Here is a 15,047-nt window from a genome sequence, read left to right on the forward strand (position 1 = left end):
GAGGATATAGGGTGGGCACAGCAGACCACATCTCTGAAGCGCTGGGGCTTAGAATCTTATTGAGAAAAAGGCAGCCCTCACAGATGGTGATGGCTGTTTTGAAGGATTAGACAGAATGATGAAATGTGCATGAAATGTCGGGCATGGCCACTAGTGGGGCGGAGAGGGGGGTATTTAAGCTGGGTCCTGAATGATGACAAGGGGCCAGGCACGTGACGAGACCCGGAGGGAGCGAACACAAAGTGCCAAGCCCCTGAGGCCGTAAAGGGCTGGGCCAGTTCAAGGGACAGCGATATGTGGCTGAGTGGACCAGGTGAGGGTGCAGAGGTAGGGAGCAATCATGTAGGGGCAGCACTGATGGCACATTTAGGGCCGGCGTTTTGTTCTGATTAAGGTGAAGTTCGTGAAATATTTTTTAAGGAAAGACGAAGGGCAATGGCAATCACTCTCCAATCCCTTACTCCACTCTGCTGCAAATTAAATCTAGCCCTACATCCCCTCCATCTTTTCTTTTCAATTCAGCTTCTGATCTTGACCTTGATTCCTGCAGGCCTTCTCCTGTGCACCTCTGTCTTCCCTCTCAATACTCCTTCTGGGCAGCCACTGCAGCCCTACTTCCTGTTCCGGCTCCTGCCCCTAACCTAGACCTCACTCTGGGCCCTCTGAAAGGGCCAAGCGAAAGGAGCGGGGGAGTCTGATCGTGGGCAAGGAGAAGGCCATTCACACACTCTTGGAAGCAGGATTTATTCTGCAAAGCAATCAGCAGGGCTCAATGGGAAACTTCTCTTGCCCTCCACCTAAGTGCAGGGGCAGCCAGAATGCTCTGGCAGAAGCACGATCTAAGTGCAGAAACAGGATTAAAATCTGTCTTCAGAGTAGAAGTAATTTAAGTTCCATGTCACGAGAGGCCCTTTTCTGTCTTGCTTCCCACAGTACCTTGGTGCTGAGCACAGTGCTAAGCATCCGATGAATACACATTCAACAAAAACAACGAAGGCACAAATGAATCTGGTGTATTCATGCAGACACAAGAGGGCTTGCTGCAGAATATTCCATAGAGTTTCTGCCAGGTTAAGTTCGCTGAGATGGAGTTTCACGTGGGGATGCTTATTACGGGCTGCCCTTGAGAATAATGTGAGGGAAGAGTAGCAGGAGTGGACAGAGGGAGAAGGTGAGATGTGAGGGGAGGGGCCTGACCACAGCCTCAGGTAACCCTGTGTGGTGCTCCGGGCAAGGATGGCCCTTTGCAATGATCTCGAGGACAACCGAGATGGCCGAACCCCTACTGATCCAGTCATCAGATGTGGGCTACCGTAGGGGCCACGATCTTGGCTGAAGCGGCCACATGAGGCAAGTCCGGAAGGGGCTGAGAGCTGCAGGCTCTCTGCCAAAAGCAAGCTCGCTAGCTGGGACCGCCAGTCCTCCAGTGAAGAGAAGACAGGGAAGTGCCCAGCAGCGTGGAGTTCAGCAATTCTACCTACTGAGATCTACTGTTCTTACAGGTCCTGGTACGGAAAAGGAAGGGGTGGCAATTTCCTTGGTTGATGTGTAGTGTGATAGAACAACGGCAGGCGTCCTAGGGGCAAAAGGGACTTAGCATCATGCTCCCACCATGTACTGCGTGTGACCCTGAGCAAGAGACAACTCTGTTTCTTAGACTCTGCTTAACCTCTCTGAGCCTCAGTTTATTCTTCCAGACAATGAGATGGAGAATGTCCATGCACAGGGATCAAAGTGGGTGATGCACAGGGAAGGGCTGTACCGATAATGGGAAGGGAAGACATTGTCCCTCATGAAAATGGACTTGGGACAGTAGGCACGGCCTTATCTGGGAATGCCAGCCAAAACTCTCAGCAGCAGAGGGCCCAGGAAGATGGAGACCTCGTCTCCTTCCTATGAAAACCTGTTCAACAAGCATGCACACATACCCCGCACGCTATGATAGAAGACCCGCCATTAAACACCCAATTTCCTTCCTCAGAGGTCCTGCAGACTTATAGACAAATAAATACCAATGAGGTCACAAAAGAATGCCACACTGACTTCTTCATTAGGCACCGTGGCCTGGCCCATAATACTTCAGGGACTCACAGGAATGTTTTTGTGCCTGTTTTTTTTTTTTAATTGAGATATAATTGGCATATAACATTATACTAGTTTCAGGTGTACAATATGATTGATATTTTTATATATTGCAAAATGGTCACCACAATAAATCTGGTTAACATTTGTCACCACACATAGCTATATTTTTTCTTGTGATGAGAACTTTTAAGATCTGCTTTCTTAGCAACTTTCAAATATGCAAAACAGTTTTTTACTATTTAACTATTAATTATTAACTATAGGCACCATGCTGCACATTACATACCCAGGACTTACTTATTTTTATAATGGGAACTTTGTACCTTTGGATCACCTTCACCTATTTTGTCCACCCCCCACTCCCTGCCTCTGGCAACCACCAGTCTGTTCTTTGTACCTGTGAATTCGGTTTTACTTATTTTTTTTCCCCTAAGAGTCTACGTATAAGTGAGATCATACAGCATTTGTCTGTCTTCTCTGATGTATTTCTCTTATCATAATGCCCTCAAGGTCCATCCATGTTGGTGCAAATGGCAAGATTTCTTTATTTTTTATGGCTGAGTAATATTCCATTGTGAGTGTGCATCTGTGTGTGTGTATACACAATACATTATCTTTATGCACTCATCTGTCTATGGACATACGGACTGCTTCCATGTCCTGGCTATTATAAATAATGTTGCAATGGACATNATAGCTATATTTTTTCTTGTGATGAGAACTTTTAAGATCTGCTTTCTTAGCAGCTTTCAAATATGCAAAACAGTTTTTTACTATTTAACTATTAATTATTAACTATAGGCACCATGCTGCACATTACATACCCAGGACTTACTTATTTTTATAATGGGAACTTTGTACCTTTGGATCACCTTCACCTATTTTGTCCACCCCCCACTCCCTGCCTCTGGCAACCACCAGTCTGTTCTTTGTACCTGTGAATTCGGTTTTACTTATTTTTTTTCCCCTAAGAGTCTACGTATAAGTGAGATCATACAGCATTTGTCTGTCTTCTCTGATGTATTTCTCTTATCATAATGCCCTCAAGGTCCATCCATGTTGGTGCAAATGGCAAGATTTCCTTATTTTTTATGGCTGAGTAATATTCCATTGTGAGTGTGCGTCTGTGTGTGTGTATACACAATACATTATCTTTATGCACTCATCTGTCTATGGACATACGGACTGCTTCCATGTCCTGGCTATTATAAATAATGTTGCAATGGACATGGGGGTGCATATATCTTTTTAAGTTAGTGTTTTTGTCCCCTTTGGTTAAATGCCCAGGAGTGGAATTACTGGATTGTAGGGTAGTTCTATTTTTAATTTTTTGAGGGACCACCACACTGTTTTCCACAGTGGCTACACCCATTTACATTCCCACCAAGGGAGCGTAGGGTTCCCTTTTCTCCACATCCTCACATAGCAATGTTGTAATTTCTTTTAAAGTCAGAAGGGAAATTAATTGGCCTTTTAGGGTAAAAGATTATATTCATCTTTATACCAAAGCAATCATAAAATATATTTATTTTTTTATGGTAAATGGAGCTCTCGAAGGTGAAGGTGCCTGGGGCCCATGGAAGGCATGTTGAGACCCCCCAGGAGTCAAGGCACTCGGAGGAAAGCAGTGACAAGCTGTCTCACGGGGCCAGGGAACCCTGTCTGGAGAACAGGAGTCTTCTCTGCACATCCAGAGAAATAGGAACAGAGAAGGAAAACTCACGCAAGGGAATCTGGAGGAAAGCATCCCAGCGAGTCCCAGGGCTGCCAGCAATGAGCTGTGGATGGAGAGTAAATGGGGGATGACACGGGGGCTTCAGGAGATGACAGGGAGTGGAGGCTGGACACTGGCAGTCTTACAAGCAAAGCACCCTATAATTTATCCTGCGAGGGACTACGGTCTTCTGAAGCTTAAGGTTTTAGACTTAAGCAACTTGATACAATTTGGATTTTGGAGAAATCCTGAAGCAGCTTGGAGGAGAAGCGCTGGGGAAGCGGGCGCAGAGCTGGACGAGCTCCCAGGAGCCAGAGTGCCAGCCACCCGGGCCGGTCCCGTGTGAGTACAGGCTGCTTGCTGCCTTTGCGGGTCCCGCTCCAACCCTTGACTGGAGTGAAACCACAGGAGCGATAAAGGCTTTTTCTTTCTTTGCCCAGAGTCTGATGTGAACGGGTTAGGGGCAATGAATAACAATTCTCCTGGATCCATTTTTCAAGTGGAGATTCTGAAGTGAACCTGGGGAGTGTTGAGAGGCCCAAACAGTACCTGTTATGGACAGGAACACAGTACTTGGGGAAACTTACGAGAGAATCATTTAGAAAGGCACCTTCTCAACTAGCCCTTCCTTGCAAGTCTATGGCCGAGTTTTTTACAATTCATTTTCTTAAAAAAATGTATAAGAATTGTTGCTGTGGCAACCTAACAGCATTTGGAATGGTGCTTAGATTCTAAAACTCAGAGCCTCTTGAAAAGATGAACTCACTGGCCCCTCCACAATTTTTCTAAAGCTTCCAAATAGAGGCATCTGCCAGGTGTCAGGCTACAGCCTTCTAGATCCTCAGCAGACACTATTAATTGGTGGCAGATTTTAGTATGGCTTGTTACCTTTCCTCCTTTGCTCTCTCAAGCTTCCTTGAGCTCCGAATCCCCCGCAGGGCACAGGGTAATTTGCCTCCGGAGGATATGGTGATTCTCTGGCTTAGGAATCACATGAGGCCAGGGAGGGCTGACAGGCAATGGCCTGATTTTTGTCCTGGAACAGTGGGAGCAGCTGAACCTTCCTGACGGAACATAAGGAAACAGGTAGACTTGGAGGTCAGGGGACACCCCCTCACTGGCATATGAGTTCCATGAAAATAGGAGCAACAATGGTCTTATTCGCAGGTGCACATGTTGGCATTAGGGCAAAGCAAACAGTCAATAGATAGGTGTTTAATGTATGACTGAATGGGTGGATGGCCAGGAAGTCTTTCCTCAGAGACTCTACCCCATCACTCTCAGGTTCGCCTGCTTTCTTCATCTGAGCTATGTCTGTATGTCTGCCACCCCACAGATCACCATCATGCAGTCTGCAAAGAGCATGCACAGGTCTTGATACAAAGCATGAAAGAGTGCCGTGAAGGCTTTCAGTAATTATTTGATGAGTGAATGAATGAATACCTGAAAACTATCCCCCTAGGCCCAGAGCCCTTGACTACAAAACCATCTCACACTGTCTTCTTGGGTTACTTCCTGCCTGTCACAGTATTCAAAGCTCCTCTCACATAGAATACAAACTGTCCCTTGCCATGTAATGCACAGAGGAAGCACAGAGATAACTTGAGCAGTGCTCAGGGGCTTTGATCTTTGAAAGGAGAGAATCCTACACCAGGCTTGGAGGTTACCATGTTGAAGCTCACAGAACAGAACAGAAGAGTCACTATCTAAATGGCCGGTTGTCGGAAACGAAGTGATCAGATTTTAATGGGGCTGTGTGTCCCCACCCTCGACTCTGGGCCCAGAAGACAAGCGCAGAGAACTTGCTCACCTGCCCGAGAGACACTCACCTCTTGCTGAGGGAGCACTTGACAAGACAGGGCAAAACCTTTCCCAGGAGTGGGATTACTGGATCCAAAGCTGAACACAAGGTGGGTATCAAGTGGCCCAAAGAAGGGCCCTTCCTGACATCTCCATCCTGGAGGGATTTGCCACTCATGGCATCTCAGAGCAGAAAGTGTTCTAGATTTCAGGTTGTACCTGGGTTGTCTCAGGAAGTAAGGGCTCTGGAAAGGAAGCTCACACAGGTCTCTGGGTAACTGACATTCAAGCTATACCTTAATTAGGGATTAGATCTGTACAATCCTTGCATGGAACATAACAAAATGATAAAAAAAAAAAGTCAGTGATTTTAGATGAAGGGTTTATAAGAATTCATTGCATTATTTTTGCAACTTTCTGCAGGTTTGTAATTTTTCTTAATTTTAAAAAAGTTTAAAATCCAAGGAAAGCAAATAAAACAAATAATGGGGGAAAACAATAAAATTTTCTTTTTCTAGAACACTGTGCATAACAGTGTCTATAGTTAGATACCCTCAACATATACAGGTGTGGAGAGAGTGACTCCGTGGATGTGTGGGGTTGTAACCAGCCAGAAAATCTCTGGACAGGCACTTAGGAATCCAAAAATAGTAGCTGCTTCCAGCGAAAGAAATTCATGGACGAGATAATAGGCACTGAAAAAGACTGAATTCTCTGCAGACTTTCTATCACCTTTTGAATTTGATACCATCTTCATCTATTTAACTGTCTTATCTACTTAAGACAATAAAGAAGAAAACAAACAAACCACCTGGTCACGACAAACACTGGCTCAAGGACTTCTATACTGCTCTCTCTGTTGCTCTTCCGAACTTCCATATTGCAAAATCCTTCCTGATCTTCTCCTGGTAAACTCCTACTCATGCTCCATGTCTAAACCCAAAGGTCACCTCCCCACTGACGCTTCTCCTGATTTCCTCCATCAGAGTCAGCCTCTCTGTGCTCCCATGGAAGCCGAGACCTGTCTAGAAGGAGCTATGCACCACGGTTATTTGTCGGCCAGCTGGGCTCCATCACAAGAAGGGAGGGTCTTCAAAGGCATGACTTTAGTTTCATTGTTGTATCCCCAGAGGCATGTGCATTTGACCCACTGTTTTATTTCCAGTACCTAGTCCAATGGCTCAAACAAGAACAGTTCTCAAGCAACGGCTCTAAGTGAACAGTTCCAGGGTTCTCTTCGCCTCTCCCGATGTGCTACCTCTCACTCAGTGCACACGTTCAGCTGAATACTAACGCATTAGCTGGAAGCCNTCTCCTGGATCCATTTTTCAAGTGGAGATTCTGAAGTGAACCTGGGGAGTGTTGAGAGGCCCAAACAGTACCTGTTATGGACAGGAACACAGTACTTGGGGAAACTTACGAGAGAATCATTTAGAAAGGCACCTTCTCAACTAGCCCTTCCTTGCAAGTCTATGGCCGAGTTTTTTACAATTCATTTTCTTAAAAAAATGTATAAGAATTGTTGCTGTGGCAACCTAACAGCATTTGGAATGGTGCTTAGATTCTAAAACTCAGAGCCTCTTGAAAAGATGAACTCACTGGCCCCTCCACAATTTTTCTAAAGCTTCCAAATAGAGGCATCTGCCAGGTGTCAGGCTACAGCCTTCTAGATCCTCAGCAGACACTATTAATTGGTGGCAGATTTTAGTATGGCTTGTTACCTTTCCTCCTTTGCTCTCTCAAGCTTCCTTGAGCTCCGAATCCCCCGCAGGGCACAGGGTAATTTGCCTCCGGAGGATATGGTGATTCTCTGGCTTAGGAATCACATGAGGCCAGGGAGGGCTGACAGGCAATGGCCTGATTTTTGTCCTGGAACAGTGGGAGCAGCTGAACCTTCCTGACGGAACATAAGGAAACAGGTAGACTTGGAGGTCAGGGGACACCCCCTCACTGGCATATGAGTTCCATGAAAATAGGAGCAACAATGGTCTTATTCGCAGGTGCACATGTTGGCATTAGGGCAAAGCAAACAGTCAATAGATAGGTGTTTAATGTATGACTGAATGGGTGGATGGCCAGGAAGTCTTTCCTCAGAGACTCTACCCCATCACTCTCAGGTTCGCCTGCTTTCTTCATCTGAGCTATGTCTGTATGTCTGCCACCCCACAGATCACCATCATGCAGTCTGCAAAGAGCATGCACAGGTCTTGATACAAAGCATGAAAGAGTGCCGTGAAGGCTTTCAGTAATTATTTGATGAGTGNTTGATACAAAGCATAAAAGAGTGCCGTGAAGGCTTTCAGTAATTATTTGATGAGTGAATGAATGAATACCTGAAAACTATCCCCCTAGGCCCAGAGCCCTTGACTACAAAACCATCTCACACTGTCTTCTTGGGTTACTTCCTGCCTGTCACAGTATTCAAAGCTCCTCTCACATAGAATACAAACTGTCCCTTGCCATGTAATGCACAGAGGAAGCACAGAGATAACTTGAGCAGTGCTCAGGGGCTTTGATCTTTGAAAGGAGAGAATCCTACACCAGGCTTGGAGGTTACCATGTTGAAGCTCACAGAACAGAACAGAAGAGTCACTATCTAAATGGCCGGTTGTCGGAAACGAAGTGATCAGATTTTAATGGGGCTGTGTGTCCCCACCCTCGACTCTGGGCCCAGAAGACAAGCGCAGAGAACTTGCTCACCTGCCCGAGAGACACTCACCTCTTGCTGAGGGAGCACTTGACAAGACAGGGCAAAACCTTTCCCAGGAGTGGGATTACTGGATCCAAAGCTGAACACAAGGTGGGTATCAAGTGGCCCAAAGAAGGGCCCTTCCTGACATCTCCATCCTGGAGGGATTTGCCACTCATGGCATCTCAGAGCAGAAAGTGTTCTAGATTTCAGGTTGTACCTGGGTTGTCTCAGGAAGTAAGGGCTCTGGAAAGGAAGCTCACACAGGTCTCTGGGTAACTGACATTCAAGCTATACCTTAATTAGGGATTAGATCTGTACAATCCTTGCATGGAACATAACAAAATGATAAAAAAAAAAAGTCAGTGATTTTAGATGAAGGGTTTATAAGAATTCATTGCATTATTTTTGCAACTTTCTGCAGGTTTGTAATTTTTCTTAATTTTAAAAAAGTTTAAAATCCAAGGAAAGCAAATAAAACAAATAATGGGGGAAAACAATAAAATTTTCTTTTTCTAGAACACTGTGCATAACAGTGTCTATAGTTAGATACCCTCAACATATACAGGTGTGGAGAGAGTGACTCCGTGGATGTGTGGGGTTGTAACCACCCAGAAAATCTCTGGACAGGCACTTAGGAATCCAAAAATAGTAGCCGCTTCCAGCGAAAGAAATTCATGGACGAGATAATAGGCACTGAAGAAGACTGAATTCTCTGCAGACCTTCTATCACCTTTTGAATTTGAGACCATCTTCATCTATTTAACTGTCTTATCTACTTAAGACAATAAAGAAGAAAACAAACAAACCACCTGGTCACGACAAACACTGGCTCAAGGACTTCTATACTGCTCTCTCTGTTGCTCTTCCGAACTTCCATATTGCAAAATCCTTCCTGATCTTCTCCTGGTAAACTCCTACTCATGCTCCATGTCTAAACCCAAAGGTCACCTCCCCACTGACGCTTCTCCTGATTTCCTCCATCAGAGTCAGCCTCTCTGTGCTCCCATGGAAGCCGAGACCTGTCTAGAAGGAGCTATGCACCACGGTTATTTGTCGGCCAGCTGGGCTCCAACACAAGAAGGGAGGGTCTTCAAAGGCATGACTTTAGTTTCATTGTTGTATCCCCAGAGGCATGTGCATTTGACCCACTGTTTTATTTCCAGTACCTAGTCCAATGGCTCAAACAAGAACAGTTCTCAAGCAACGGCTGTAAGTGAACAGTTCCAGGGTTCTCTTCGCCTCTCCCGATGTGCTACCTCTCACTCAGTGCACACGTTCAGCTGAATACTAACGCATTAGCTGGAAGCCACTAGGTCTCCTTTGTAACCCAAGTGGAGATGGAGGACATGGCCATACCAAAAGAATGATAGTGTAAGTGCCCTCCCACTTCGTTAAGACTGGAGGGCAAGCTACAAAGAACTGGAGGAGTCGCTGCTCAGGAGGAGAGACCCTGGCTCTACACATTGTTAATCATGTGTCCCTCAGCAAGTTGACTTTAACCTCTCTGAACCTCAGGGTCCTCATCTACAGAAGAATCATGAAGACTGCGCGTACCACCCAAAGTTCTGGTGATGTCCAACGAGATTGTGGATGTAAAGCACATAGCCGGTGCCTGCCCATGGACTTGCTTGTTAAGTATCAGCTCTCACTGTTATTATCAGAAGCGGCCTCTGCATTTTGTTCATCATTAATTAAATAAAGCAAGATTACAGAACCACAACTGTGGTTGAAGTGTTTCCCTTCGGTATTGATTCAGGCAAGGGTAGGGCACTCGTGCTGCCTGGCACATGAGAGCGTCCTGTAATTCTTAGGTGACTGCAGGACTGACAGTCACATCGTACACACCGAAGATCTGCAAAGGAGTCAGCGAGTGGACTGATGGTCTGTTTTTTTATGCAAGTGACACCAGCTATAGACAGATACTTGGCCTCTTTCTCCACAGTGGCCTACATCCTGAAATAGGAAATGTGCATTCACAGACAGACCCAGCAGGCACAGGGGGTTGGAAGGCAGGCTGCCAACATTTCAAACTGTCAGGGACAAAGCAGAGCCTGGTGGATACTTCAGCACAGGTGAGCTGCCCCCCCAAGCGGCTTTTTGGGATTGATTTTTATGCAAATGAAAGATAATTGGGTGACCTGTGACCACTAGCCCCTGCTGATGATCACTCAGGAGGATCTCAATGTGTGGAAGCTTTTCATGAACGTAAGTGCAAATACTTTTCACTTCAAGACGTTCCTCGCTGTGCCCCAGTGCCCTACTATGAAAGCCCAGCGAGGTAGCAGGGCTGAGAGGCCTATCCTGTGGCTAACCCAGATAATTTCTCCCCTGCGCTGAGGAGGGAGCCAAGTGAAACGTGTGCCAGGGATGAAGCTCAAGTGGGTCTCCCTGGAGGTCAGCCCGAGAGCTGATCCTGCAAGCGCAAACCACTTCCCTACCGTTTGTTAAAAGCCGTTCTCTTTCTTTATCCCTCTCTCTACCCCATCACTCTTTTCTTTCCTGCTTGGATTTTGAGCACTTTATACCTAGCAACTTGACTGTCAGCTCCTCGAGGAAAAGTGAAGTGCCCCTTTGACTCTGGCTCTGGGCATAGCACGCCACAGGTACCTTCTAGAAACACTTCCCTTGGGCTGCCTGGTTAAGCATCTGCCTTCGGCTCGGGTCATGATCCCAGGGCCCTGGGATCCAGCCCCATGTCAGGCTTTCTGCTCGGTGAGGAGCCTGCTTCTCCCTCTCCCTCTGCTGCTCTCCCTGCTTGTGCTCTCTTTCTCTCTCATAATCTCTCTGTCAAATAAATACATAAAATCTTAAAAAAAAAAAAGAAAGGAAAGGAAAGGAAAGGAAGGAAGAAAGAAAGAAAGAAAGAAAGAAAGAAAGAAAGAAAGAAAGAAAGAAAGAAAGAAGAAAGGAAGAAACACTGTTATTGTAAACTGACAGGGGATCAAAAATCTGAGTCTAGAGCCTAAGCTATTGGTTAATTTTGTTTTGTTCTTCCAAAACTTTACCATATAATCATGAACAAGTCTTTGCTTTCTTCAAAAAAAATCCTCTCTGTAAAACAAGAATCTTTGCCTGGGAGATCAAACGGCCATTCTTTCTATACCATGCTCTGTGTGTGTGTGTGTGGTGTGTTTTCAAGCATGTTACAAGCATTAGAATAGTTTACCTTCTTCTCCTTGGAAAAAAGCTAAGCAGAACTCTTCTAAATAGGCGTTCTTAATTTCTAAGCAGAAAAAAAATAGAGCAGGTTTCCTAGCAGATAAATTAAATTCAAGTACTTTCTATTTAACTTCTGACTGTCCTTCGTTGATAACTCATTCTAATTGTCCCTATTATCTAGAAAAATAGGAAATGTCAGTCACATGTTCTATGGAAGAATTCACAGGGTCGATGAAATGAAGAGACCCATTCAGCTTGGCAGAAACGAAACGATCATCACTCACAGACGTGTCTACAGGAGGGGTGCATCTCACCTGCTGAGCCAGGCTTTGAGCAGAGCAAATGAGGGCAAGATATGCTAATTTGAGGGGAGCCAGTCATACACTCCAGATCTATGGGTGCCTCTGCAGGGAAGTGCTGCTCTTGAACACAGCGTTTTCATTCACTGGTTTATTGCCATAACAAACATGGACCAGAGCATGGGAGAAAGAGCTTGGGGAGCTCCCCAAATTGAAATTTTGTCCTCAAACAGATTCACATTCACATACGAGTGTACAACACCTGGAAAATAACCAAAGATTCATGAGTCTAGTCACAGGGGACGACCATCTATGTCACAAAAGCTCACGTGGGACGCAGGAAAGAAGTCCCACCTCATGGGCAGGAACTGGTTTGTTGGTTTGTTTGTTGGTTGGTCCATAAAAGAGCAGATTCATTCGGGGTAAGAGAAAAGAGGGGAGTTGTAAAATCCATTAGCTCTAACTAAAATAAGATTTCTCAAAGATAAATATTTCCAAGGATAAAAATTTTGCCAATATGGCCACAGGCGAGTTACTTATCTTTTCCAAGACTCGGTTTTCTCATTTAGCAAATCTTGGACATTTATAGTACCCACCACATTAGGTTTTTGCAAGGATTGTGGGAGGCGATGTCTTTAAATATCTCATTTGCCTGACGTGTACTAAGCTCTCGATACCCGTTAGCTGCCATTATTATGACTTTTCTCTGCTGTAACATTAGTTCCCTTTCCTCATATTCTATTCAAAATACACTTAAAGTCTCTATTCATATGTTTGATAAATATTTATTGAGAATCTACTTTGGGCCAGATACAGTGGTTGCAAGTAGGAACACAGTGCTCCCCAAATAAGTCCTGCCCTCAAGAACCTCCAGGTCTAGCCAGGAAGATAGGTAATTAAATAGACAATTACAGCCCACTGTTGAAATCACAGTAAATTGTGTAATCTCTGCTCAAGTGTTGTCTAGGAGACACTCATAGCTCCGTCTTCAGTGATTGGAGAGAAGTCCTTATGGATAGTGAGGTCCAAGCTAAGATATAAAATGAGCAAGAGTTGGCTTGTGAAGAGAGAGAGAGATCATGGGGCTTTGGGGAAGTGACAGGTGTGGCCTCCAGTAGATCCCACAGTGGCTGTGTCTAATAAGGGCTGGGTGCGTAGACAGAATGGCTGAGAGATGAGTCTAGACAGCAAAACAGTAGCCCTATCCCTGAAGCGGTCCTGGACACTTATTACGGAATCAGATCTCTGACACTGAAAAGATTAAGTAGGAAAGTAACATAATAAGTAGGGACATTGTTTAGTATTTGTATGGAAGATGTATCATGCTGGAGATGAAGTAACCCCAAAGCCAAAATGACCTGTGAGGCAGCAACTGCAGTAACTCCAGAGAAAGAGGACCAGGCTTATGTTTGGGGATGGCAGTGGGGATGGCAGTGGGGAGAGAGAGAAATAAAGAAATATTTCAGAGATAATCAGAGTAGCTCCAGTAGGAATCAGCAGGGATAAACTGCCGTTGGAGGTAAGGGATTGAGAGGCATATGGTACCCCTCCCATGTTTCTGATCTGGGTTTTTGATGCTGCCCTGAAACACGACACACAGGACAAAGTGAAGGTTGAGAGGAGAAAACCATGACTTGATTTGGCCTCTGCATTTAAGGCACCTGGGGGACTACCACATGGAGATGAGCTATAGACATATGGATAGATGGATCTAGAACCCTAAAATGTAGGGAGTCATGCTAATAGAATCAATTCTTACATTTCTATCTGGATATTTGGATGTCCTATAAAAATAGCTTTAGCTACCACTGAGAAGATAGAAGAGATAAATGGATTCATAAAATCCTAAAACTTAAGAACTATTAATGACCCTAGGTCCAACTACCCTGTGGCCCAGGAAGGAGCTCATTAATCTAAGGGCATAGGGACAGTGAATGGTAGAGCTGGGCCTGGGAGCTGAAATCAGCTTTTTGGCTTATGATCTTGTGCTCTGCCTTTTGAGGTCTAAAAGGTTCAGCCTCTTGGCCGTGGGATATAAGCCACCTTGTTCATATTTATAGAATTCTCTTCAAAAGAAGAAAAGGAGGAAGAAGCAACATGGCAATTGTCTTAGTCTGCCTAGCTGAGTCTTTGCTAAAGAATCCCTTTTAGTTCCTTCTGTCTCTGAATCTTCTATAGTCATGTCTCCCCCACAAAAAAAAAAAAAAACAACAAATAACCACCACAACAAAAACGATCATCCTTGTACTAATACATAACAGGTGTTCAATAAAGAGAACCCAAGTACAACAGTGAATAATCACATTCCTCAAAGCCTAAGTAAGTAGGCCAACTTCCCTCTCAGATTCCGCTTTCGATTTGGTGCACGTTCAAACAAAGGTATGTTGGAGGAAGGGGCCTGCTGGGTGTCACTTCCATCTCCGCATTCATAGTACAGTAAAGGAGCTCCATCTTACCTTCTTCACCCATTGGATACTTGCTGCCAATTTCTATAACACAGTCCACCCATCTGATTGGTCACTCAACAAATGACAGCCGGAACAAGTGTCACGAGGCCACTGAGCCGAAAATACAGTGATTTCTGCAAAAAGTGAAAAGATCATTATTAACCTAGAGGTGACACGAATCAATAAAATGACACACTCCTGGATACTGGGGACACACAGTTGCGTGGATAGACTTTTCCCTTAGAGGAGAAGAGTCCCAGTGTGAACAGAGAGTTGTAAACAAATTATCACACTTGTGTGACAAGTGGGAAAAACTTGCCATGGGTTTAGAGCTACCGAAAGGTGGCGTGACTCACTATATGTGCCTTTGGTACTTTGACAAAAAGATAAGAGCAGCCATCCCTCCAATTTCTTACTCCACATTACAGATGTCACATGCATTTGCTCTGGCACTAGCAACAAATCTGTTGGGGGGATATCAACCCTTGAAGCCAGTTTCTGAGAGAACCCACATTCTGAGTCCAAAGTAGGTACCTTCCCTCCACAAGGGAGAAGCACTGTTCTGGTGCTGCCGGAGCCTCATGGAATGACAGTCTCAAGATTAAAGAGTGGCAGGGGTGGTGGCGGTGATAGGAGATGTCATCCCTACACCAGCAGAGCTGAGCACTGAGCTGACAGAGCCGCAATTCTTCATCAAGACCACATTTCTCTCCGCCCCCTCCCGCACTACAGAACACTCTGGATTTCTGTGTGGGGGCTGTGTTCTGCCTGGATTCTGGTCTGATTCATCTTCATATCTCCCAAAGTGTCTAACACATTTCCTAGCCCAGAGCAGCTGTTCAATGTATATC

The 15,047-nt window shown here is 45.1% G+C and overlaps 1 protein-coding gene across 3 annotated transcripts in view; it reads right to left on the reverse strand.

Annotated features, from left to right (window-relative positions):
* Positions 1-15,047, reverse strand: part of CDH11 (cadherin 11) — a 159,544-nt gene that overhangs the window by 83,575 nt on the left and 60,922 nt on the right. For all 3 annotated transcript variants that reach the window (XM_002925894.4, XM_034672329.1, XM_034672330.1), the window contains one exon: positions 14,206-14,330. The gene's annotated coding sequence lies outside the window, so the exon portion shown is untranslated. The remainder of the gene's footprint in view (positions 1-14,205; positions 14,331-15,047) is intronic.

The sequence above is a fragment of the Ailuropoda melanoleuca genome, chromosome 12 (genome assembly GCF_002007445.2).
Source record: "Ailuropoda melanoleuca isolate Jingjing chromosome 12, ASM200744v2, whole genome shotgun sequence".
Taxonomy (NCBI): domain Eukaryota; kingdom Metazoa; phylum Chordata; class Mammalia; order Carnivora; family Ursidae; genus Ailuropoda; species Ailuropoda melanoleuca.